At 43.4% G+C, this 25,782-nt stretch overlaps 1 protein-coding gene and 2 non-coding genes across 3 annotated transcripts in view; 1 reads left to right on the forward strand and 2 right to left on the reverse strand.

The window, feature by feature from the left end:
- LOC121274513 overlaps window positions 1-25,782 on the reverse strand; it is a 116,200-nt gene that overhangs the window by 16,323 nt on the left and 74,095 nt on the right. The window lies entirely within an intron of this gene.
- Window positions 22,992-23,073, reverse strand: trnas-gcu. Its single transcript has one exon. It is a non-coding gene; the product is annotated as a tRNA-Ser (tRNA).
- trnaf-gaa lies at window positions 24,079-24,151 on the forward strand. The gene has a single exon. It is a non-coding gene; the product is annotated as a tRNA-Phe (tRNA).

The raw sequence follows: 25,782 nt of genomic DNA on the forward strand, positions 1-25,782 counted from the left end.
ACTGACGGGAGCTTCCTGCATCCAGCACTGGCCCTGTCGCACTCACCAGCTGCTCACCCAGACCCCACTCTTATAAACACTGAACATTAGAATGGTGTGGTAAAGCAGTTCATTAGCACCAATCTGTAGTACAGGGTTGGAAGGATTGATTTTCATTGATGTCTTCCAAATTCCTTTCAGATCTTGTTGGTGATATGAAGTGGCCTTTCAGCACTTTCAGAATTTAGTTCATTGGATGATAACGTGCCTTTCAATGTCTCTAACAATGGTTTCCCCTTTCCCTTTTCACACTGGTTTCCTCAGAGAGAGAGCTGGTTATAGTTATGAGGAAATAGATTTTAGATGTTTTCTCTTTGCAGGCCAAGAGCTTTCTGCTGTACTGCTCTTCACACAAAACCTTGGTCACCTGGTCAGGAGCCAATGAAAATGTTGCTGTCAGACAGCTCCCTTGGCCTAGAAATCCTTCCTGGCACCATCCTGTCTTTCATGGCACACTCTGTTCCGGGATTGCAGCATTGTATATATCTTTCATTCTGTTCCAATGAGCATGCCTTTCAACATGCAGCCATTGTCATTCTAATCCACAGTGCAACAGGAAATAAAGAGATATGTTCTTTACAACAGCCCAACAGAAATGAGAAGATATGTTTCGTACATTGTGAATAAGAAAATACCAGAGACATTTAGCCAACGAGTCAATCCCAATTTCCCTAACATTAATGACAGCTGATAGATACAGAATGATTCCCACATTGGCAATCAGTACCTCTGACTGATACAAAATTAATCCCACCCTCACTTACAGTACAAGACATTGACCAATAAAGAAGGAATTCTACTCTCACAAACAGCCCCGGAGTTGGGGATACGGAATGAATCCTACATTCACAAACACTGTCTGTGACTGACAGAAACAGAACAAAGCTCATTCAGTTACAGATGCAGAGTTTTATGGATACAACATGAATCCCACAATCAAATTTACTCCCAGCGATTAACAGATGCAGTTGAGACTTGGTGACATTAATCCCATTGTCGTTTAACCAGATTTGTACACAAGAACTGGAACATTTTTTTTTGCACGCGATGTGGGCCTCGCTGGCGAGGCCTGCAGGTATGCTCTGTCCACAGAAAAAGCAGAAAAAATCCAACCCGGCCAATTAGTCCACTCCTGATCAAAAAAAAAGTGACGGACGACTTCGACAGTGCCATCAAGCAACAGTTACTCAGCAATAACCTGTTCATTGATGCTTAGTTTGGGATACACCAGGGCCATTTAGCTCCTGACTGCACTGCAGCCTTGGCCCATACATGGACCGAAGAACTGAACTCAACTGGCGAGGTAACAGCGACTGCCCTTGATATCAATGAGGCATTTGAATTGAAGACTTGCCTTTTTAATGATGGTGTCACAACCACAAGGGGTCTCAATATACATTACAATGAGTGAAACACTTTTCAAGTCTAATCAATGGTCGAATGTTGGAAATTGCTGAGCTTTGGAACAATTATCCATTGTTGGAAATCCGAAAGGAACACCTGCAAACTGAAGTGGTTCTGTGGCGCAATGGAAAGCGGGTTGAACTTTGAGGCAGTGATAATTATGGTATTCAAAGTTTGTGGTCTAGAGTCCCACTGGAGTCAGATTTTCCATCAGGTTACAAGCAAATCACTGAGTCCGTCATTCACGTGAGTAGAAATAAAACACTGCGGATGCTGGAAATCAGAATGACAAACAGAAAATGCTGGAAAAAGTCAGCAGGTCTCGCAGCGTCTGTGGAGGGAGAATAGGGTTAATGTTTCGAGTCCGATATCACTGTCCTTCGGCACTCTGAAATACTGGACACAAAGCGTTAATTCTGTTCCATTCTCCACAGGTACCACCAGACCGACAGAATTTTAACATTTTCAGTTTTTCTCACTCTTTCATTCAAGGCTTTCAGTGAAGGGGAGCTGTTTCACCAACATCTCCAGTTATACAGGGGACTCCTGTCCGCCCCCACTTTCTATTTGAACCACTGACCAGAAGAAACTCACCTTCTCCCGTCAACTTTTCATGAAACTAGAAAACACCAGGCCAGGCCAGAATCAGTCTGTTCGTTCTTCAAACAGTTTCCAAAGTTGACATATACAGCCAGCGGGAACAGTGGCACGCAGCACAACACGATCTTTCCAAAACTGCTCAGTCATCTCACCGTGCTGTTTCTGGCAGAGAGCCTGGAATCAAAATTGTCAATGAGCAGTTGTTTACCAGACTTCAGCGGAACATACAGTAATATCCCCAGCAGTCAGTGTTAGAGCCACTTCTCTTCTGGATAAACTTTAATAGCCTACACTTGTGTTTATTACGTACAATTACAAAGTCCAAATTCACACAAAACTCAGATGTGAACTAAACAATGTGAACGATAGCAACAGATTTCAGGAGGGCATTAAAAAAAAGCACTGGTGAAATGGTGGAGTCTAGGACTAAAGGACATAAATTTCAAACAGAGACAGACCATTCAGGAGAGGCGTTAATAATTATTTCTTCGTGCAAAGATGGAGATGTGAAGCAATGTTCCCTCATAAGCAGCAAATGCTGCCTTAATTAATAATTCAATAACTACGAGTGATAGATTATTGCTAGGCAACCGCCTAACAGGATTGGAAATCACGGCAGCTGGATGGAGCTAAGATACAGACCAACCATTGTGTAACTGAGTGTGGAAACAGTCTTACGGGACTGAATGGCCCCCTCCTGTACCTCCACAATACCCAAACCCTGGATTCAGACAGTCGTATCAGGACCTCTCTCCATAGATCCCGCCACTCTGAGCTCGAACGCTGTCTGGCGAATTGCTCCCTATTGAGCCCATCATTCCAGACTCAGGCAATCTCGACAGGCTCATACCTCACAGATTATCACTGACACGATCGGATTTTCCAGACTTTATTCCTGATTTTTTTCAGCTTTACAACTTTTTAAAGCTGCTGCGTTATAATTAGGGTGAAGTTTACTCGTTTTTAAATTGAACAATACTTAACTTGAGTGTAACACAGTGATCCAGGCGGAGATCGAAAGTCTTACTTAGAGTGAGTGAAGAGTTTCTGAGAAATCTCCACAGCTCAAGAAAAATGCGCAGAAGTAGCAGGTATGGAAACGACACAGACTGACTGGAAGGGGATAGAGGTTGAGTCTATAATTCCGTGCTAGAATCTGGGAATTCTGGAAAATCAGCAGCGATTCTTACAATATCCCTGCAACCTATTCTTAAAAAGCCGAGGTTGTGGGCCGCCAGATCCAAGGAGTTCATCAAATTTTTCTCCAGATTTTTTTTCCCCAGTAGCACAACATCCTATTTTCAAATTTCTGCCTGAACTTTCTGAAAAGGAAATTACATTTGCTTGGCGAAATATGGAAAGTGTTTTCTGTCAATGGCTGATTTTCCTTAAGAATAACGGGAAAGAGGAATCGGAATCCATTCAGTCTTCTGTTGCCTTTTCTGATCGAGAGGGAGGGAGGGAGAGAGCGAGATTTTAGGGAGCGATAGTCACAGAGACAGACAGATGAACAGAGGGAGAGCGGTGGAACTGTGCTTTTGATGAACACATAATGTTCCAATCCGTTTGACCAGCAATTTAGTCATTTTGAAACGTTGTTAATATTCTAATATCAAGAATGCTGAACTTTCCAGTCTCAGCTTATCCGACATTGTCAGAAATCCTCATAAGGCAAAGGGAAATGCTGCCACATGTGAGACTCTGTAGTGCAATCGTCCGTGTGTTTATTGCTTGAAAGGACATTCAAAAGTTGTGAGTGTGAGTCCCCTCGAAGTTAGTTTTTAATTCATGTGTGAGCAGCTCCTTGTAGGAAAATCTACATCATCGCAGTGGGAGACATTCAAAAAGAAAATGATAAGAGTGTAGGCCAACATGTTCCCGTAAAGGTGGAGGGTGGGACCATCAAGTCCAGAGAACCCTGGATGTTAAGAAATTTACTGGATTGTAAAAGGAGAAAAATGGGAACTTAGGGCAGACACCGAGGGCTCAAAACAGCGGAAGCCCCCAGGGAGAATAGAAAGTACAGGGAGTTACTTCAAAAAGAAATTAGGGGAGCGAAGAGCGGGTATCAAAATACGCTGGCAGGTAAAATAAAGGAAAATCCATCAGCGCTTATAAGGATATTAGGGGAAAGGTTATAACTAGGGAAATATAGGGCCAATAGGTACCAATGTGACAGCCTGTGTGAGGAGCCAGAAGACGTCAGTGAGGTTTTATTTGAACACTTTGCATCTGTATTCACTATAGAGAAGGACGATGCAGGCATAGAAATCAGGGAAGGGGACTGTGATACACTTAAACAAATTAGCATTGAGAGGGAAGAGGTATTAACAGTTTTAGCAGGCGTAATAGTGGATAAATTGCCAGGCCCAGATGAGATGCATCCCAGGCTTCTGTTGGAGGCAAGGGAGGAGATTTCAGGAGCGTTGATATTAATTATCAAATCCTCTCTGGCCACAGGAGAGGTGCCAGGGGACTGAAGAACACCATTATTCAAGAAGAGTGGTAGGGATAAACCAGGGGACTATAGGCCAGTGAGTCTAACATCAGTGGTAGGGAAACTTCTGGAAAAAATCTGAGTGAAGAGTTAATCTCCACTTGGAGGGGCAAGGATTAATGAAGGATATTCAGCAAGGCTTTGCCAGGGGGATATTATTCCTAACAAATTTGATTGAGTTTTTGGAGGAGGTGACAAGGTTTATAGGCGAGGGTAATGCAGTTGAAATAGTCGACATGGACTTCCATAAGGTGTTTGACAATGTCTCGCATGGGAGACTGGTCAAGAAGGTAAGAGCACATGGGACCAGAGAAATTTGGCAAATTAGATCCAAAATTGACTTAGTGGCAGGAGGCAGAGCATGATGGTCAAAGGTTGTTTTTGTGACAGGAAGCCGGTGTCCAGTGGCATACTGCAGTGCTCAATGCTGGTCGCTTGCTGTTTGTAGTGTACATTAATGATCTAGACATGGATGTAGGAAGCATGATCAGTAAGTTCGCAAATGACAAGCAAATTGCTGGTGTAGTAAACAGCGCAGAGGGAATCTTTAGACCACAGGATAACACAGGCAGACTGGCCAGATGGGCAAAACAATTGTAAGTGGAATTTAATCCTGAAAAGTGTGATGTGAAGCATTTTTTTCAGGACTAACAAGGCAAGGGATCACACTAAGAATGGCAGGACCTGAGGAAGCACAAAGGATCAGAGGGACCTTTTCCATTTCCAATGCTCTTTGAAGGCAGTTGGCCAGGTCGATGAGGTGGTTAAGAAGGCAGATGGGATACTTGCCTTTATTAGTCGAGGCATTGACTATACGAGCAGAGAGGTTATGTTGGAACTGTATAAAATGCTAGTTAAGCCACAGCTGGAGTACTGTGTGCAGCTCTGCTCGTCATAATATAGGAAGGATGTGATTGCACCAGAAAGGGTGCAGAGGAGACTCACCAGGATGTGGCTTAGGCTGGAGCCTTTCAGCTATGAAGAAAGACTGGATCGGATAGGGTTGTTTTCCTGAGAGCCGAGGAGGCTGAGGGGGCGACCTGTTGGGGTGCACAAAGTTATGAGGGGCAGAGATTGGGTAGTTAGGAGGAAGTTCTTCCATTTTTTGAGAGATCAATAGCCAGGGGGAATAGATTTAAGGTAAGGGACAAGTGGTAGAGAGGCGATTTGAGGATTTTTGTTTCATCCAGAGTGTGGAGGGCATCTGGAGCTCACTGCCTAAAAGGGTGGTAGAGGCGGGAACCCTCATGACATTTGAGAAGCACTTAGATGAACACTTGAAACGATGTAGCATACAGGACAAAAGCAAAATACTGTGGATGCTGGAAATCCGAAAGAAAAACAAAAATAACTGGAAAAACCCAGCAGGGCTGACAGCATCAGCGGAGAGGAATAGAGTTGACGTTTTGAGTCCGAATGACTCTTCATCAGAACTAAGGAAATAGAGAAATGAGGTGGAATATAAGCTGGTAGAGGGGAGTGGGACAGGTGGAGCTGGATAGGGGGCCAGTGATAGGTGGAGGCAAAGAAGAGATTGCTAAAGATGCCACAGACAAAAGGACAAAGGGGAGTTGATGGCGATTATATTATCTAAGGAATGTGCTAATGGGGGCATAAAGAGCAGCAAGCAGGTTAGTGGCAGATGGCCCTAGTGGGGGTGGGGTGGGGGAAGGGATCGGAATGGGCTAAAAGGTGGAGATAAAACAACAGGTCGAAATAAATTTAAAATAGGAGAAAACAGAAAGATTTATATATAAATTTTTTAAATTATAAATTATTAGAAAAAGAGGGATCAGAAAGGGGGTGGGGATGGAGGAGAGAGTTCATGATCTGAAATTGTTGAACTCAATATTCAGTCCGGAAGGCTGTAAAGTGCGTAGTCGGAAGATGCGGTGCTGTTCCTCCAGCTTGCGTTAAGCTTCACTGTAGCAGTCCAAGGACGGACATGTGGGCATGAGAACAAGATGGGGTGTTGAAATGGCAAGCGACAGGGAGGTCTGTTTCATGCCTGCGGGAAGAACGAAGATGTTCTGCAAAGTGGTGGCCCAGTCTGCGTTTGATCACTGCAATATAGAGGAGACCGTATTAGGAGCAGCGAATGCAGTAGACTAAATTGAGGGAAGTGAAAGTGAAGCGCTGCTTTACTTGGAAGGAGTGTTTGGGTCCTTGGACGGTGAGGAGGGGGCAAGTAAAGAGGCAGACGTTGCACCTTCTGTGGTTGCATGGGAAGGTGCCGTGGGAGGGGGTAGAAGTGTAGGGGGTGATGGAGGAGTGGACCAGGGTGTCCCAGAGGGAACGATTCCTGCAGAATGCCGCCAGGGGGGTTGAAGGGAAGATGTGTTTGGTGGTGGCATCATGCTGGAGTTGAGGGAAATGATGGAGGATGATCCTTTTTATGTGGAGGCTGGTGGGGTGATAAGTGAGTACAAGGGGCACCCTATCATGGTTCTGGGAGGGAGAGGAATGTGCGAGGGTGGATGCGCAGGAGATGGGCTGCATAGGGTTGAGGACCCTGTCAACCACCATGGGTGGAAAACCTCGGTTAAGGAAAAAGGAAGACATGGTAGAGGAACTGATTTTGAAAGTGGCATCATCAGAACAGATGCGACGGAGGCGAAGGAACTGAGAGAATGGGATGGAGTCCTTGCAGGAAGCGAGGTGTGACGAGCTGTATTCGAGGTAGCTGTGGGAGTCGGTAGGTTTGTGATGAATATTGGTGGACTGTCTATCACCAGAAATTGAAACTGAGAGGTCAAGAAAGGGAAGCAAAGTGTCAGTGATGGACCACGTGAAAATGATGGAGGGGTGGAAATTGGCAGCAAAATGAACAAATTTTTCCATATCCAGACGAGAGCATTAAGCAGCACTGAAACAATCATCGATGTACCGGAGAAAGGGCAAGTGCTGTAGAATGGGATTGGGGTAGATAGGGGATTGATGACCGACGTGGGCACGATGGGCCGAAGGGCCTCTTTCCGTGCTGTAAAACTCTATAACTCCATGACTGTGGTTTAAATGAGAAACTGGTTCGTTAATGCCTGTTGGTGATGGTGACTCAAGTCCCTGTTCGCTTTCCCTCCGAACCACTGAGCAGAATCATGAAATTCTCAGGGCAACTCCTCCAAAACACATTGAGAATTGCTCAAACGCAGTGAGTTTGCTCAGCCCTCAGGCAGACTCCAACCTGTTCATAAGCAGCCAGTTGGTAATAGTGACATGCAGCACGGCACTGTCTCTCAGAACTGCCCTGTCATCTCTCCAGACTGTTTCTGGGAGACACCTTTAAACAATAACATGATGAGGCCGATATGAACCTACACCACTGGATGTCAGGACCAACACCATTACCACGCAGCTCTCACAGTTGTAATGAGCAGTAGTTTTCGATCAGACAGTGGAGGCTTATCCCGGGTTCGCTGCCAGGTTGCATGCTGCTTCAGAATGTTTTCCAACTGGATACATGGGGCGAGCGGCAGTGAGAATATTGGAGGGCCGGGGGTAGATTTCTCACTTGTCAGGCTGGAGTTTCGTGTCCAATTCCAGACAATCCCTTTACTCATTCTGAGTCTAATTCCGGTCCTTTGATGATTCGCATTTTTCCTTGTTCCACCATTGGAGGCTGTTGCCTTCAGCTTTCGGAACCATCAGCTCTTCAATTCCTTCCCTAATCCTCCCACCTCTCCTTTCTCCTTTAACAATCTCTTTAAAATCTACCTCTTTGATGAAGTGTTTGGCCACCTGGCCTAATACATGGTTCGGTATCAAATGCAGCTTGTTGCCTCTCCTGTAAAGCTCCTTGGTAGGGTTTATGACCGCACAGTGTTGAAATAGCCACAATGTGGATAAACACACATTCTGCTTTAGTCTTAAGAAAGTGTCCCCTGCATTTTCCTCATGTCGCCCATGTCCACAAAACAGTGATGAGTTGCACAAAAACTAGTTCTCGATTCACAGAAAGTAAGTGCAGGTACAGCAAGTAATTGAGAAGGCTCGTGGAATGCTACCCTTTGTTACGAGAGAAATTGAACATAAAAGTAACAATGTTTTGTTATACTAAATGATTTTGATATACTAAATAAGGAGAACGTTTTTTTTTTATCCAGTGACAGAAGGGTCAGTAACCACAGGATCCAGTTTTAAGGTAAATAGCCACTAGGTGGCACAGAACTTGAGTGTTTCTGATAAAAAGAAGAGACATGCTGTCAAAGTTTTTCAACTTGCACTTATCAGGAGAGATACACGAACGCCAAGTTTCAAGGGGAACAACATTGAAAACTAGGTGATAAACAGGGTGCTGATTGGTTGGCAAGTGGAATCTGAATGGCTAAGGCGTTGCCATGGACAATGCACCAAGAAACAGTTAAACCAACACTTTTGTTTTAATTCAAAAAAATAGGCAAGTCAACTCTGATTGGTCAAACATATCAACATGCGAGCTTATGAAATAGGAGCAGAAGTCGGCCATTCAGCCCCTCAAGCCTGCTCCGTCATTCAATAAGCTCATGGCTGCTCTGCGTGTGTTTCGATTTTCACATTCCCATCTACCTCCGATAACCTTGGAATCTCTTACCTAACATAAAAATTTCTACCTTTATCTTAAAAATTTTCAGTGATCCCGCCTCTACCGCTTTCTGAGACAGGGAATTCCAAAGTTACACAACCGCCTTAGAGAAAACAAATTCTCCTAATCTCTGTCCTAAAGTGGCGACCCCTAATTATAAAACAGTGTCTCCTGGTTCTGGACTCACCCACAAGAGTAAACATCATTTCCACGTCCACCTTGTCAAGACCATCCAGGATTTTAGATGCTTCAACCAAGTCACCCCTCAATCTCCTTAACTCCAGTGGAAACAAGCCCAGTCTGTACAACATTTCCTCATAAGGCAGCCCGGTCATTGCAGTTATTAATCCAGTCAGCCTCCTCTGTACCACCTCCAACACATTTACCTGCTTCCTTAAATAAGACCAAACCTGCGCACAGTGTTCGAGATATGCTCTCATCAATACCATTTATAACTGCAGCATAACATTGTTACTTTTATGTTCAATTCCTCTCGTAACAAAGGGTAGCATTCCACGAGCCTTCTCAATTACTTGCTGTACCTGCACTAACTTTCTGTGAATCGAGAACTAGAACACCTAGATCCTTCAGCACCTCGGAATTCTGCAGGCGTACCCCGTTAAATAATCCTCTGCTTTTTTTAATCTTTGTGCCAAACGGGAAAACTTCATATTTTCGCACATTATACACCATCTGCCAAATGTTTGCCCATTCATTCAACCTATCTATATCCGTCTGCCACCTTCTTATGTCCTCTTCGCAACAGACTTCCTTACCTATGTTTGTTTCTTCTGCAATTTTAACTACTATGCCTTGCCTACCCTCATTTAAGTCATTGATATAAATTGTAAAAGTTGAGATCCCAGCACAAACCCCTGCGCGACTCCACTCGTCACAACCTGCCAAACAGAAAAAAAATGACCCATTTATGCCTACTCTCTGTTTTCTGCCAGCTAGGCCAATTTTCTACCCAGGCTGATCAGAACAGGGATGGTCGGCTTGAGGTAGACAGAAGCAGAGAATTCATTTAGCGGATTTCTCAAATAGCACATCGAGGAAAGGGAGCTGGTTACACTGTTCGTTTTCAAATGTGAATATGAGCGCGGGATAGAGCACGTTAATGTCTGCAAGGAAATTCTTACTTACAGCTACATGTTGGTTGTTAATTCCCCCTGAACGAGATTGCAGAACCACATAAAGGCCCACTTTCTCCTCAGTGAATCTCCTGGAATACAGTGTAAATGCGGGCAAATAAAAACCAAGCTGCGGGGTTACCAGCTCTGTCAGTTCTTTCAGATAATATTACAACAGAATTCATCAGCCAGCAACCTGAACCCACCAGCATGGGGTTACCTGAAATGCTGTTTTGGGATAATTTCAGAGTCAGGTTACATAGGCAAACATTTATAAGGCCTGTGTTTAATTTCCCCACGTGTGCAGCGTGGATAAATTCTAAGCAATAACGAACCGAATTCTCAAACCTGCCTCCGATTTCAGTAAATCCCACCTTCCAGAGCACAGCTCTTCCTTGTTTTCCTTACGCAGCCCACATCTTGGACCAAAAGCCACAAACAATGATGTTTGCCTGGGGATTGAACCCCCGAATTCTCGCAAACCAATTCAATAAAATCCCTAATTAAGGATCACACTCCTAAACCAAAGAGCCGGCGGAGATGATCCGTTTCAATGAATATAGATGTTGATTGCCATCAAAGTGCTTCAGTCACCCTTATACATTGCTATAGTGAAAAGAGAACAATGAACAATTCCAGCTCAGCTCCGGCCGTAATACAGGGAGTGAAACAGTTCATTTTTCAGGTCAATAACCTTTCATCAAAACTGGGGAAAGTTAGAACTGTAATACGTTTTAGGCCAATGAAAGGAAGGAGGAGAGCAAAACGGATAGCGGGTGATCTTTTGGAAGGCAGGAGGGTTAAAATGACAATAGGCTTTGTGCTGCATGTCTAGACAGAGATAAATATACGCTTCCGTGCAGTAACAGCGCAGGATGAGGTCATTCCGCCCGTCGTGCCTCTGGTCAATCTAGACTTCTGTAAAGTGCCCAACTGAAAGATGCGGTGCTGTTCCTCGAGAGTGTCCTGAGCTTCAGTGACACATTGCAGGAGGCCGAGGACCGAGTGATCTGCGTAAGAGCCAAGTCGCCAGTCATTTTATTTCACCACCTTGTCTCTATGAATGTGTTGGTTAGAGTTAATTTACCGGACAACGTTGGGATCAATTCTGTCACAAGAAAATGCCACCATGAAACATCTGTTCAAAGTAACTGCAACTCCAACACTTACTGCTCTAAGAAACTGCCACTGAGACACTTTGCTGCTCCACAGTTTTATTCCTGCCCAGATATCCTGATTGTTAATTTCCCTGAACCGGATTGCTCAAGCGCTCACTTTCTGCTCAGTGCAAATACTAGAATACAGCTCAAATATCGGAAAAATAAATCAAACTATGCCATTCTGTGTGTTCGTTCAGGCAAAATTGCAAGTGACTGCACTGGGCATCTCACCTGAATCCACAAGCTGGGAGTTGATGCATTTGGTGCAGTGGGATGAATTCAGAGTCTCATGACACAAGGAGACTTTGCGGTCATTTTCTTCACGTGCGCTGAAGTGAAGTATTCTCTGCAATGATTTCCCGGGTGTTCAGGTCTAGCCCTGATTTGCGTAATTAGAACCAGCTCGAAAATTTTTGGAAATGACAACAGGGATCGTCTGGGATTTGAACCCGGGACCTCTCGCAAGTCCACACAATGAAGTTCCTTAAGCGAGAATCATACCCCGAGACCAACGAGCCAGCCGGCAAAACTTACCCGGTGCAACTATGGAATCGTTTCAATGCCACCTATAGTCGATCAAACATCTTTTGACATCCTAATTGGGAAATCAGACATTTTGGCAATTACTCCGCATCTCAGGCAGTAACACGAACAGTGAAACCGAGTTCACATTTCACGTCGATTACTTTTGATCAACACTGGAAAAAGTTACTGTTGTGATCAGTTTTAATCCAGTGAAGCGCAGGATTAAAGCAAAACTGGTAGCCTATGATGTATTGGAAATCAGTAAAGTTTAAAGGAGAATAAAGTTTGTGCAGTTTGGCCAGAGAGAGGGAAACATAAACTCTTAGATTTACAACAGCGCAGAATGAGGCCCGTCCTGTCCGTGAAAATGGTTCCGACTGTGCAGCCAGATGTGCAATGTTGGAAATGTCATTTCTGTTTTTGATCTTCACCAGAACAGACAGTCAGATTTAACATTGATCATCATACAAACCGCGAGAGATTAAATCACAATAAAACACAGAGAGCGATGAATAACCTGAAACAACAAATCTATTGGATTGAAATGTTGCATTTCGGTTGATATATCGGAAACGGCCAATTGAATTGGATCCTCGTCGTTTTATAGATCCGGAAGAGAAAAGAGAAACTGATGAAAAATGAAAAAAAAAGAACGATAAGAAATGGAAAATAAAACTGCTGCCTTATTATCTGTTTCTTCACTCACCCTTCAATACTGGATAAAAGAGAGTGGAAATAACTGGGTGAATTTAACCAAACGGGTCCCGACCTGAAACGTTCACTCTGTTTGTCCCGCTACAAACGCTCCCAGTTCTGCTGTGTATTTCCAGCTTTTTCTGTGTTTTCTTCAAATTTGCAGCATCTTCATTATTTCGCTTTTGGAATGTATGAGAAACCTCGGTGAACACTCGCCCTTCCCCCTTGCGTCGTGCCCAGTCTCATTTTAAGTGGCCCAAAGCGACCCTAACACCGTCACCTCCACGCTGACAGATACAAGGTGGTCACGCACTGGTTCAGTGAGATTAATGCAGAGAGCGGTTTCCAGGTCGAATGCAATCGCAAAAAAAAAATCGTTGATTGAAGTTGTGGGGGATTGCGGTAACTTTGAATTGTGAATTAGTGCACTGAATTACTTTATGAGAAGGGACAATTTCAAACAGCCATTCAGAAAACTTTTCCGAAAATAAAATGATTCGGCCCTGTTTTGCTCAACTTCACAAATTAATCCAAGTGTTACTTTGTTCGACAGGGATTTAACCACAGCCTGTTTGTTAGGAGTATATTTTAACTAAATTCTCATCGAATTAGAGCAGAGGAGCTTGATGACTTGATCTGAAGGGGCCTTGGGTGTGTATTTGATGTGTTTAGCTCTGTATTTTCCATCTGTTGGTATGTCACGATTCCGTGAGTTTGCAGTTCTTTGTGATTGAGAGGGAGGAAAGCAGGAAGAGCTCAGAAAGATGTATCAGGTGAGAGAGAAGCTGGTGACCCTGGAGGAACTGAGAGGCCGAGGTTCCAAATACAGAAATCACCAAGCACAATGAACAATTGCCCCGTTTTCTAAAGTCTATTTCAGTAACAAGAAGTAACTTATAGTTTACATCGACTGCAATTTGCACGTCAATTCATGTTAAATTGTATAAACAACATCCGGGATCCTGTTTTATTTTTAAGTAGATGCATCAAGTACAAGAGCAAGGCAGCAGTGGAGAATCTTTAAAAAAAAGCATTGGTTTGTTCTCAACTGGAATATTGTGCTCAACAATGATTATCAAAATTAAAAAGAATGTGGCGACATTGGAAACATTTACAGGAATGAATTCATTGCTGAGGAATTTGAATGAGATGAATAAATTGGAAAATAAAAACTGTGGCTGTTATCAGAGAAGAAAATGTTGAGAGGAGTTTAGATGGGGATTTTCAAAATCATAAGATGTCTGGACAGAGTAATAGAGAGAAACTGTTTCCATTGTCAGGAGGGCCGAGAATCAGGGCGCACCAATTTAAGATGATTGGCAAGATATACACAATTGGACCTGAGGAAGAACTTCGTTTAAGTCAGCGTGTGGTTAGGATCTGGAATGCTCTACCTGAGAGGCAGATTCGACAATGGCTTTCAGAGGAGATTCTATAATTTTCTGAAGAGAGTAATTGAGAGGCTACGGAGGCATTGAATAACTGAGTTAGCCTGCAGAGAACCAGAACAGGGAACAAGGGCCAAGTGCTCACCGTCTATGCTGTCACTATTTTGTGTCTCTCTAATGCCAGGAATGAAGCGAGGGATATTTTCGTGTAAAGTGATGGTGAGCATTATTCTATTAAAAGCACTGGGAATTTCGGAAGGAGAGAATAGCTGATCCTGCATCCCTCACCCTAATACAAGAATGTAAGATTGTGGAAATAGCCAGCAACTCAAGCAGCATCTGTGGAGAGAGAAACTGTGTTTTGTGCAGTGATAGTAGGAGCCTCAGCAGCCTCAATGTGTGGGTGCAGAAGAGAGCACGTTGGGTTGTTGCTGGGTCAGTGACATTTTTTGTAAGAGGCAGCGGAGGGGAAGTTTTGAGACCTTTTTGTACGGGCAGAAGTGATACCGTTTAAAGTGAACAGACAGTTTCACAATTAACACACATGTAGTTGACAGGACAGATGCACTCAGCCGTCAGTAACTTGACTGAGGATGTCATTGTCTAGCGGTTATCATACTCACTTTCACATGCGAAAGTTTCCCGGATGGAAATGTTCAGCTTCACTTTGTTAAGGGCGAGCAAGCCGTGGGTGACCTCATCCCTCTGTCGAAAGGGTTGCAGTGGCTGCTCCTCTATTCTTAATTGAAGTTTATTTTATTTCACTGAGGAGAAAAATGACCCACAGTGTAGACCATTTCATCATTTCATCCCCTTTAAACGTAGGAATCATCGAAATCCTCCAGACTAAAGATCTGAAATGTAGCTCAGCCATCTATTTGGTGGCTGTCAGTAAAAGGCCTTTCCTGTCTAGATCCGCGATTACAGCTGGATTGAACCTAAAGATTGTTACAATTGCTGGTAGATTATTGTTGGGCAAGAGCATTAAAGGTTATGAGACCAGAGCTGGCAGATCGATTTGATTTAGAAATCAGTCATAATCTAAATGAATGGTGGAACTGATTGGAGGAGCTGAATGTCCTACTCCTCTTCATATTGATTTACTGCAATGAAATGCCCCTCAGTGTTCAGGGTGACCAATGTGTACTGGCTGTTGTATTGTGACAACGGATGAAAAGCCAATTGTCCAAAAGTGAGGAGATGCAATTTGTGTGTTTTTTTAACCTCTTCTGTTTAATAGCAACATTCGGAATACTTCCCCATTGGTGGTCTCTGTAATCAACCACTCCATGTTTGGACCAAAGCTGTAATAAGGGCAGGAACCTCCTTGTTCTTGCGGAAGTAAACTGGTGGCATCAAGTTGAGTGAGGCCGTAAATAATGCAGATGTGATCAGATAGGTTTCCATGTAGGGAAATGTGAGATCGTTCGCTGAAGGCCAAAAGAAGATGCATCAGATTATTTTGTGTCTGGGGCTGTTCCCCCTAGAAAAGGGGATGCTGAGAGGAATGTGCAGAGTGGTGATCATCTGAAAGCCTGTTTGCTGCTAGATGAGTAATTTGGGAACATAAGAAGATAAGTACACTCTTCTTTCATCAATCGTGTTCAACTCATGACTAGTCCCTATTTTCACTTCATCTATCCACTGTGGTTTCATAATCCTTTAATATCTTACATCTTAATAACAATAAAAACTTGTACCCAGTTGCAGTATCGAAAACTTTCAGCTGATCCCTGAGCTTCAGTCGCAATTTTCAGAAGGTTCCACATTTTTCCGAACTTTTGTGTGAAGAAGTTTCCTGATGTCACCTTTGAACGGCTTAGCTGAAATTGAATGTTATGTCCTCTTGTTTTGGATTCCTCAAAACAGGGAAAATTGTTTCTCTGTATCTAAACTATCAAGTCCCTTAATCACCTCACATGCTTCAATTCGAAAACCTGAACAAAACACATGCGGGAACTTGGGTTTTATAAATGGAAGCATCGAGTACAAAAGCAAGGCATCAATGGAGAATCTTTATAAACATTGAAATAGAAAGAGACTGGAGGCGACTGACATGGCAACGGCTGGATGAATGGCCTCCTCCTGTACTATAACCATTCTATGATGCTATGATTCCAACCTAGCCCCATTCTTTTTAGACTTTTAGAAACATCGAAGAAGGAGTAGGCCATTTGGCCTTTCAAACCAGCTCCACCATTCAATATCGTCATGGCTGATTTTCTACCTCAACGCCACACTCTCTATCTTTCCCCATGCCCCTTGATGCCTTTCGAGTTTAGAAATACATTTCTTTCATAAACATATTCACTGACGTTGCCTCTGTGGTAGAGATTTCCACAGCTTTACCACCATCTGAGTGAAGACGTTTCTCCTCATCTCAGTCCTAAATGGCCTACCCCATATCATGAGAATCTTACCCCTTGTTCTGGACCTCCCAGCAAGAGGAAACATCAACAATACATCCAGTCTGTCCAGCTCTGTCAGAAATGTTTCCGTTTCAATGAGATCCTCTCTTATTCTTCTAAACTCTAGTGAATACAGGCCTAGTCGGGCCAATTTCTCCTCATATGACAATCCTGCCATCCCTAGAATCAGTCTTGTGAACTTTTGGTGCACTCCCTCTATGGCAAGTATATCCTTTCTTCGGTAAGGAGACCAAAACTGCACACAATACTCCAGGTGTGGCCTGACCAAGGCCCTGCACTGTTGCAGCAAGACACCCTTTCTACTGTGCTCAAGAGACCTTGCAATGAAGGCCAATATACCATGTGCTTCCTTAATTGCTTGCTGCATCTGCGTGCTTGTTTTCAGTGTTTGGTGTACAAGGCCAGCCAGGTCCATTGGAACATCAACATTTGCCAATCTATCAACATTGAAATAATACTCTGCCGTTGTGTTTATCCTACCAAAGTGGATAACTTTAACACTTATCCATCTTATATTGTATCTACTATATATTTTGTCACTCACTCAACTTCCATAAATCACCTTAAAGCCTCTTAACATCCCCCTCACCACTCACATTTCAACGACATTCCTTGTCGTCAGATAACATGGAAATATTAAATTTGATTCCCTCATCCAAGTAAATGAAATATGTTGTGAAAAACTGGGGACCAAGCATTGATCCCTGTGGTATCCTACTTGTCACTCTCTGCCATTCTGTAAAATACCCATTTGTTCCTACTCTCTGTTTCCTGTCTGCCAACCAATTCTCAGTCCACAACAATATATTACCCCAATCCCATGTGCTTAAATTTTGCACACAGACCTCTTACATGGTGCTTTATCAACAGCTTCATGAAAATAAAAATACACCATATCCACTGGTTCTCCTGTATCGATTCTGTTAGTTACGTCCTCAAACAATCTCCAGTAGCATTGTCAAGCATGATTTTACTTTCATTAATCCCTGTTCATTTTGTCTAATCTCGTGATATTTTCTAAGTGTCTTGTTATCACATCCTTTATAATAGACTCGAGCATTTTCACTGATGTCAGGCGAACCGATCTGTCATACCCTGTTTTTCCCCTCCCCCCTTTTTTAGGTAGTGGGTTTACATTTGACATCATACAGTCTGCCGAGACAGTTCCAGAATCTACAGAAATTTGGACGATGGTAACCAGCACATCCATTAATTCCACGGCCACGTTCTTTAGTACCCTGGAATGTAGATTGTCAGGCCCTGGGGATTTATCGGCATTCAGTGCCATGAATTTCTCCAGCGCTGCTTTTTTAGGAATACTAACTCCCTTCAATTCCTTCTTCTCATTTGACCTTTGGTTCGCTGGAATTTATGGAAATTTATTTGTGTCTCCCTCCATAAAGTTGAAGATAGAACTAAAGTAGTTGTTGAATTGCCCTGCTACATCCTTGTTCTCTATTGTAAATTTTGCTGTTTCGAAGTGTAAGGGCCCTACATTTGTCTTCATTAATCTTCTTCTTCTGTGTACTTATATAAGCTTTTACAATAGTCTTTATGTTCCTTGTACATTTACTCTCATACTCTATTTTTCCTCTCTTAATTAAGCTCTTGGTCCTCCTTTATTGAATTCTAAACTGCTTCCAATCCTCAGGCTTGCTACCTTTTTCAGCAAATTTATATGACTACACTTTGGAACTAATACTATCCTTCATTTATTTTGTAGTCATGGTTGGGCCAATTTTCCTGTTGTCTTTTTGCGCCAAAAAGGAATATATATTTGTAGCAATGCATGAATTCATTTCTTAAATAGTAAGCATTGCCTACCCACCGTCATGCCTTTTAATGAAGTTCCCCAATCGACCTGAGCCAACTCACTCCTCATGCCTCCGCAATTTCCTTTGTTTTGATTTAGGACCATAGTTTCGGATTGGATTTCTTCATTTTATAACCTAAGAAAGAGTTCTTTCATGTCATGGTCACTCTTCCCTCATGGAATTCGCACAAAAAGCTTGTTCATTAACCCCGTCTCATTGCAAAAGAAAATAAATCTAGGGTAACCTGTTCCCTAGTTGGTTCCTCGAAGTACTGGTCAAAAAAGCTATTTCATGCACACTCCATCATTTACCACAGTATTATTGATAATTTTGTTTGTCCACTCTATATGTAAATTAAAGTCACCCATGACAACTGTAGCACACTTGTTAGATGCATTTCTAATTTCCTGTCTAATGCCGCCCCCTACTTTACCACTTCTGTTTGGAAGCCTAGAAACACCTCCCGCGAATGTTTCCCGCACGTGATTGAGGCATAGTTCCATCTAGATTGATTCTGCTTCTAGATTTTCTCTCAATATTGTATTGATGCTATCGTTAACTAAAAATGCCACGCCACCTCCTTTGCCTTTTTGCCTGTCCTTCCTAAATATCGAATACCATTGGATTTTCACTCTGCAGCCATGTCTGTATAATCACAATCATATCCTACGTGTTGACATCTATTTGCATTGTTAATTCGCCCACCTTATTGCAAATGCTCTGTGCGTTCAGCTACAGTCCATTTAGACTTGTCTCTTTACACATCTTTCTTTGTACTATGGCCCTATTTGCTGCTCGTCCCCGTTTCCTCTGCCTTCCACTTCTGATTTTTTTTTTGCTTTTCTGTCTTTCATTTCTATCTTTGGTTCCCTCTCTTGTGTCTCCCCTCTCAGGTCCCCATCCCCCTGCCAGTCTTGTTCATTCGACTATCATTCTGGCAAAGCTGTTACAGATCTACATCCAAGCAATTTCAGCTGCTTCGTCAAAGTCCTTCCTGGCAAAATAAATTCAGAATTGTGAATGTTCGCAGATGATTGCACAATGTCTAGCACCATTTGTGATTCATGAGGTTCTGAAGTTGTCCGTTGCATGTACAGCGAGGTCTGAACAATATTCAGGCATGGGCTGTTGGTGGCAAGTAAGAATTGTGCCACACCAGTGGCCAGGCAGTGACCATCTTCAACCAGTGAGAATCCAATTATCTCCCCTTAAAGCTCAGTTAAATTAAAATCGCTGAATAAAGCACCATTCACATCCTGGGTGTTACAGTTGAGCAGACACTGTATTGGAACAGACAAATAAATACTGTGCTTACAAAAGCAGTTCAGGTGTTGGGAATTCTGCGGAGAGGGACTCAGCTCCTCCAAGCCCAAAACCTTTCCCACATCCACAAGGCATAGGTCGGACTCCTTCTGAATACTTTCCATTTGCTTTGGGATGCTTGAAGCTCCAAGAGCACTCAAGAAGCTCGACACCATAAGGGACAAAGCAGCCCGCTTTCTTGGCACCTAATCCACCACCTTTTACATCTAGTCCCTCCAACATCGACGCACAGTGGCGGCCGTGAATACCATCTACAAGATGCACTGCTGTAACTCCCCAAGGCTCCTTCCACAATAACTTCCAGAACCGTGGGACCTACCGCCTAGGAGGGCAAGGGCAGGAGATGCATGGGAACACAGCCACCTGCAAGTTATCCTTCAAGCCACACACCATCCTGACTTGGAGCTATATTGCCGTTCCTTCACTGTCACTGGCACAACATTGTGGAACTCGCTTCTAACATCATTGTGAGTGTACCTACACCACATGGACTGCAGTGGTCTCACGTTCTCAAGGACAGTAGGGGATGGGCAATAACTGTTGGCTTAGCCAGCGAGAGCCAATTCCGGTGATGCTAATAATAAACAATATGAATCATATTTTTGTAATTTCTCCATTGTCCCTCAGCCGCAGTAGCTTCTGTGGGGGAGACTTCTTGATTTCCAGAAGCCTTCTCGTGAAGACTTTCTTCTTGTCAAAGCTCCTGAACAAGGTAAATTCCCGTTTGGTTTGCAGACTGTCCGCCAGGTTAAATAATGATGCTAGTGAGTCATTTAATCATCGTGCGCATCGCCATCAGATCAAGCCTTAAATATCGATATTCAAGGAATTACAAGAAACGTCCAGAAAATCCGTCTGCCCTCATAACTTGGGTTTGATATCACAATGATAATTTCAGATTTCCATTCTGCGTAATGCTGTCCCATCCAAAACCTGGATTCAAACTCACGCGTGGGAAGCACAAAGGATTTGCAGCTTTAAACTCTGGACCACCTCGTCATATGCATGACACTTATCTAACGACATCATGTAGCTTTCGCATCCATGTACTGTTGAACTAAATGATCCTCTTTGGCACAGGTCCTGAATATTCAGCCAGATGATCAAAATGGAAATGGAATTTCTGTCAGCAGACGCAATTTCCATCGCCTCAGTTCAGGGACTGATGTGAATGGACTGATGCGAAACACTTCAAAACCATGTCCAACATGCCTCTGCACAGTGTGAAAACCCACTGCGGAAAGACTGAAACTGACAAATAAAACCCTCCCAGAGATTTCTCACAGAGGAATCCATCGACCATCGGAACATACGCTTCCTGACCTACATTGTCTGATCATTGAGAAACATGTCTCTGCTCCTGCCTGGCTTCATTCCTGAAGGCATAGAATTTATATTGTTCCAGTGAGCCGTGAAAGTGCCCCTGGAGCAACTTAAACAGAATTCCTCATGTTTCACTGAGATATTCAGTATTGCTCTTTTTCTTGACATCATAAAATGCTTTATTATTCAACGCATCTGTCCATTACAGGGGTTGATGAAAGATCCAATCAGTGAAGTGCGCATTCACCCTTTTTAAAACATTATTTCAGGGATGTGAGCGTCGCTCGCAAGGGCAGTCTTTGTTACACATCCCAAACTGTCCTTGAACTCAGTGGCTTTCTCAGCGGGCAGTTAGGAATCAAACTCATATGTAGGCCAGACCAGGGAAGACATCAGTGAACCATCACTGAGATTAGCGTTTAATTGCAGATTTTAATTATTCAGTTTCATTTCCACCAGCAACTGTGGTGGGAAATAAACCCAAGTCCCCGGAATATTTCCACTCCTCCTTTGTCTCCCCTTAGCGAGAAATGGAAATATCAACTCGAATGGGCTGCAAATCGGACCCGCATGTTATTGTGAACAAAAGTATAGAATCCAAAATCTTACAAGAAAAGTCGAAGCAAGCTGGCCTCATAACTTGGGTGGAGGATCACATAAGTGATCCAGGCAGAGCTTCTGCAAAATCATCGCAATAAGGAAGAAACAATTGATAAAGTAACGACGAAGTTGGGATTCGGACCCACACGTGGGCGGATTAGCAGCCCATCAGCTCTCGACCACGTCGTCAAAAATATGGCCTATTAAACCCCCTTCTATACTTTTTGCATCCAAGAACCGTTGAAATAAATGATCCTTTTTGGTACTGGCCCTGAATATTCGGCCAGATGTGTAAAGTTGGAAAAGTAGTTTCTGTCATTAAAGTAAATGTGCATCACATTAGATCAGGGACTGTTGTAAACCAACTGATGTGATTCACTTCAACACTTCAAACTAATATCCAACACAGTGTGAAAACCCACCGCCGAAAGACCGGAACATAATAACATTTTGGTTGCAAAAGGAAACCCCTCCCAGCTCACTGCAAGCACCGGAACACAGCCAAAATGCGATAAATTAAAACGAAACACTGGGGTTCCTAACTCTGCTTGTCCTTTCAGTCAAGATTAAAACTGAGTGCAATCAGCATCCCAAGTGAATCCACAGGTGGACAGTTCCCCATTTGATGCATTGGGATAAATTCAGAGTCTCATGGCGTGGAGAAACCTCCTTTAAATTTGGCATTCATTTTCTTCACGTGTGCTGAGGTGATGCATTTTCTGCAATGATTTCCCGGGTGTTCAAACCTGCTCCTGTTTTTCGCAACAGCCACCACCTCGAGCGCGAAAACAATTGTTGTATTAACATGGGCTCGTCCGGGAGTTGAACCCGGGGCCTCTCGCATATCAATTCAATGAAAATCCCAAAGCGAGATTCGAACCACAGCAAAAGGAATTCAAGGGATCCTTTCATTGTCACCCATTGACGGAAGCCTGTCCTCAGTTTACATAAACAATGTTGGTAGACGGGATTCTAAGAATTAGAGGCATATCACATTATAACGTGGATTATATGATCCTGGTGAGGGTGAGGGCAAATCTTTGGGAAGAACGGTAAGTCTGTGCACGCCCCCGTGCAGCGGCGGTTTACTGGAATGGTATCAGTGGAGAGTGGTTCCGGATGTGGATGGACAAAAAAAAACTAGGGATGTTATTTTTTATCACAGAGAATGTTAAGGGGAGATTTAATAAAAACTAGAACTCTTGCCTTTCTTTAGATTAATATATTTTAAACTGGAGAAAACACTCACCAATCAGCTCTCACCTTTGAGCTGACGTCACTTTTTGAAGCTTTCCCGCAATGGCGCATTGTTCTGATCTCTTGCCCGCTCTCTCGCGCTGTGTTGTGATGTCACTCTTGTCAATTTCAACAAGAACTGCCTGCAGGGCACTCTTCCCAGTCTGCTTCACCACGATACCGCCTCCAGGACACAGTATCACATCAGAGACTCCAGGTGGACCTTCTGCAAAAGCATCGCATAGGGAACGTTAATAAAGTGACGACGAAGGTGGGATTCGAACCCACGCGTGCAAAGCACAATAGATTAGCAGTCCATCGCCTTAACCTCTCGGCCACTTCGTCACGAAGCTGCCACTCATTAAACCTCCTTCTATGCTTTTTGCATTCATGATTTGTTGACGTAAATGATCCTCTTTCGTACAGGTCCTGAATATTCGGCTAAAGATGGAAATGTATTGTCAATAAAATGCATTTCCACCACATCAGATCAGATGCTGCTGTAAATGGTCTGATGTGATTTTTTTCAACTCATCAACATGATATCCAATATGCTTCTACACAATGTGAAAACCCACCGCGGAAAGATCGGAGCATACAAGCATTTGGTAGCAAGAAGAAACCCTTCTCAGCTCCTGCCAGTGCCCGATCACAGCTCAAGTGTGGTAAATGAAAATAAATCTTTGGAGATCCCAGCTCTGCTTCGCCTTTCAGTCAAGATTTTCACTGAGTTCAATCAGCCTCCCACCTGAATCCAGAAGTAGACAGTTCCCTTATTTGATGCATTCGGATAATTTCAGAGTCCCATAACACGAAGAAACGTTCTTTAAACCCTGTGTTCATTTTCTTCACTTGTGCTGAGGTGACGCATTCTCTGCGTGGCTCTGTGAAAAGCAGTGAAAGGTGACAGTGTTTATCACAAGCGGGTCCCATTAATTCAGAAACAGGTTTGCTGCAAAAGTAGCCATGAACAAGTGCGATACACACACACGCAGTTAGATGTGCTCTCGCTGTGACGCTTACACACCCGTGAGTTGAGAAGGTGTAGGCGCTATCTGGTTGAGGTAATTGAGATGATTAATAGATCTTAATGTGGAGAAACAATTTCCTCTGATGGGGGAACACAGAACAAATGTATATAAACTTAAACTTCGAGTTAAGACTTTTAACGGTGACGTCAGGAAACATTTCACTCAAAGAATGAAGAAGGCTGAAAGAATGAAGGGAACTGAAACGAAGTGATGGCTGTCCTTTGTGACTAAGCGGTCATGTTCTCTAATATAAGCGGAGGACACTCGGTGACTATAAAACTGGTATCCTAAATTCTGGTTCGAAGCCTCACTTCTGCCAGCTGAAATAGTTCAGTTGGGAGAGCGTTAAACTGAAAATCTAAAGGTCACTGGTTCAATCCCGGATTTCTGTGAAGAGTTGCAAGTCGACCCGCCTGAGCATCTCTGGTTTTGTGTTTCCCGGTCACTGAGTGAGGGTCCCTGTCTCTTTTGGGGAGACACAGTCCCATTTCTGAGGGCAGCAGATAGTTGCGCTCCCCGCTTTCGCGTGCTCCAATCTGTGCCCACTGGTCCACGTTACTGGAATAAAGATTGGTTTAACTTCTAAAACGATATAAAAAAGCGCAGGTCAACTCATCCCCATTAAACTATCCTAACCAACCTACAAGTCTCAGATGCAGTAGAGTAAGCATGCTGGGCCATAACCCAGAGGTCGATTGATCGAACCCATTTATATTGGCACAGCAATAATTCATCCCTAGGAAGAAGAGGAATACAAAAGTGAGGCTGAGGCCAACAAGGGAAGTCAGGGACAGCATAAGAGCTAAAGAGAAAGCATATAATGTGGCAAAGAGCAGTTGGGAAACCAGGAGACTGGGAAGCCTACAAAGACCAACAGAGGACAACTAAAAAAGAAATAAGGAGGGAGAAGATTAAATATGATCATAAACAAGCCAGTAATATAAAATATGATTGCAAGAGTTTTTTTTAAATATATAAAGGGCAAAAGAGAGGCAAAAGTGGACATTGGGCTGCTGGAAAATGACGCTGGAGAAGTAGGAGTGGGGAACAAAGAAATGGCAGAGGAACTGAATAGGTACTTTGCATCAGTCTTCATGGTGGAAGACACGAGTAACATCCCCAAAGTTCAAGAGAGTGGGGGGCAGAGGTGAGTACGGTGGCCATTACCACCTCATAGTAAAACTGAAAGGTCTGAAGGTGGATAAATCACCTGGACCAGATGGATTACACCCCAGAGTTCAGAAGGAGATAACTCAAGAGATAGTGGAGACATTAGTGGCGATCTTTCAGGAATCACTGGAGTCAGGGACGGTCCCAGAGGACTGCAAAATCGCTTTTCTAACCCGTCTTTGTAAGAAGAGAGTGAGGGAAGAGACGGGAAATTACTGACCGATGAGCCTGACCTCAGGCGTTGGTAAGATTTTAGAGTCCGATATTAATGATGATATTTCAGAATACTTGGAAGTGCATGGTAAAATAGAGCAAAGTCAGCATGGTTTCAGCAAGGGGAGGTCATGCCTGACAAATCTGTTTGAATTGTTTGAGGAGGTAACAAGTAGGTTAGACAAAGGAGAGCCAATGGATGTTATCTACTTGGACTTCCAGAAGGCCTTTGACAAGGTGCTACACACGAGGCTGCTCAGTTAGATAAAAGCCCATAGTGCTAGAGGCAAGGTACTAGCATGGATAGAAGATTGGCTCTCTGGCAGCAGGTAGAGAGTGGGTATAAGGGGGTCCTTCTCAGGATGGCAGCTGGTGACTAGTGGAGTTCCACAGGGGTCAGTGTTGGGACCACAACTTTTCACTTTATACATTAATGATCTAGATGGAGGAACTGAGGGCACTCTGGCTAAGTTTGCAGATGATACAAAGACAGATGGAGGGACAAGTAGTATTGAGGAGGTGGAGTGGCTGCAGAAGGATTTAGACAGGTTAGGAGAATGGGCAAAGAAGTGGCAGATGGAATTCAACGAGGGGAAGTCTGAGGTCATGCACCTTGGTAGGAAGAATAGAAGCGTAGACT

Source organism: Carcharodon carcharias (genome assembly GCF_017639515.1).
Source record: "Carcharodon carcharias isolate sCarCar2 chromosome 37 unlocalized genomic scaffold, sCarCar2.pri SUPER_37_unloc_1, whole genome shotgun sequence".
Lineage (NCBI taxonomy): Eukaryota > Metazoa > Chordata > Chondrichthyes > Lamniformes > Lamnidae > Carcharodon > Carcharodon carcharias.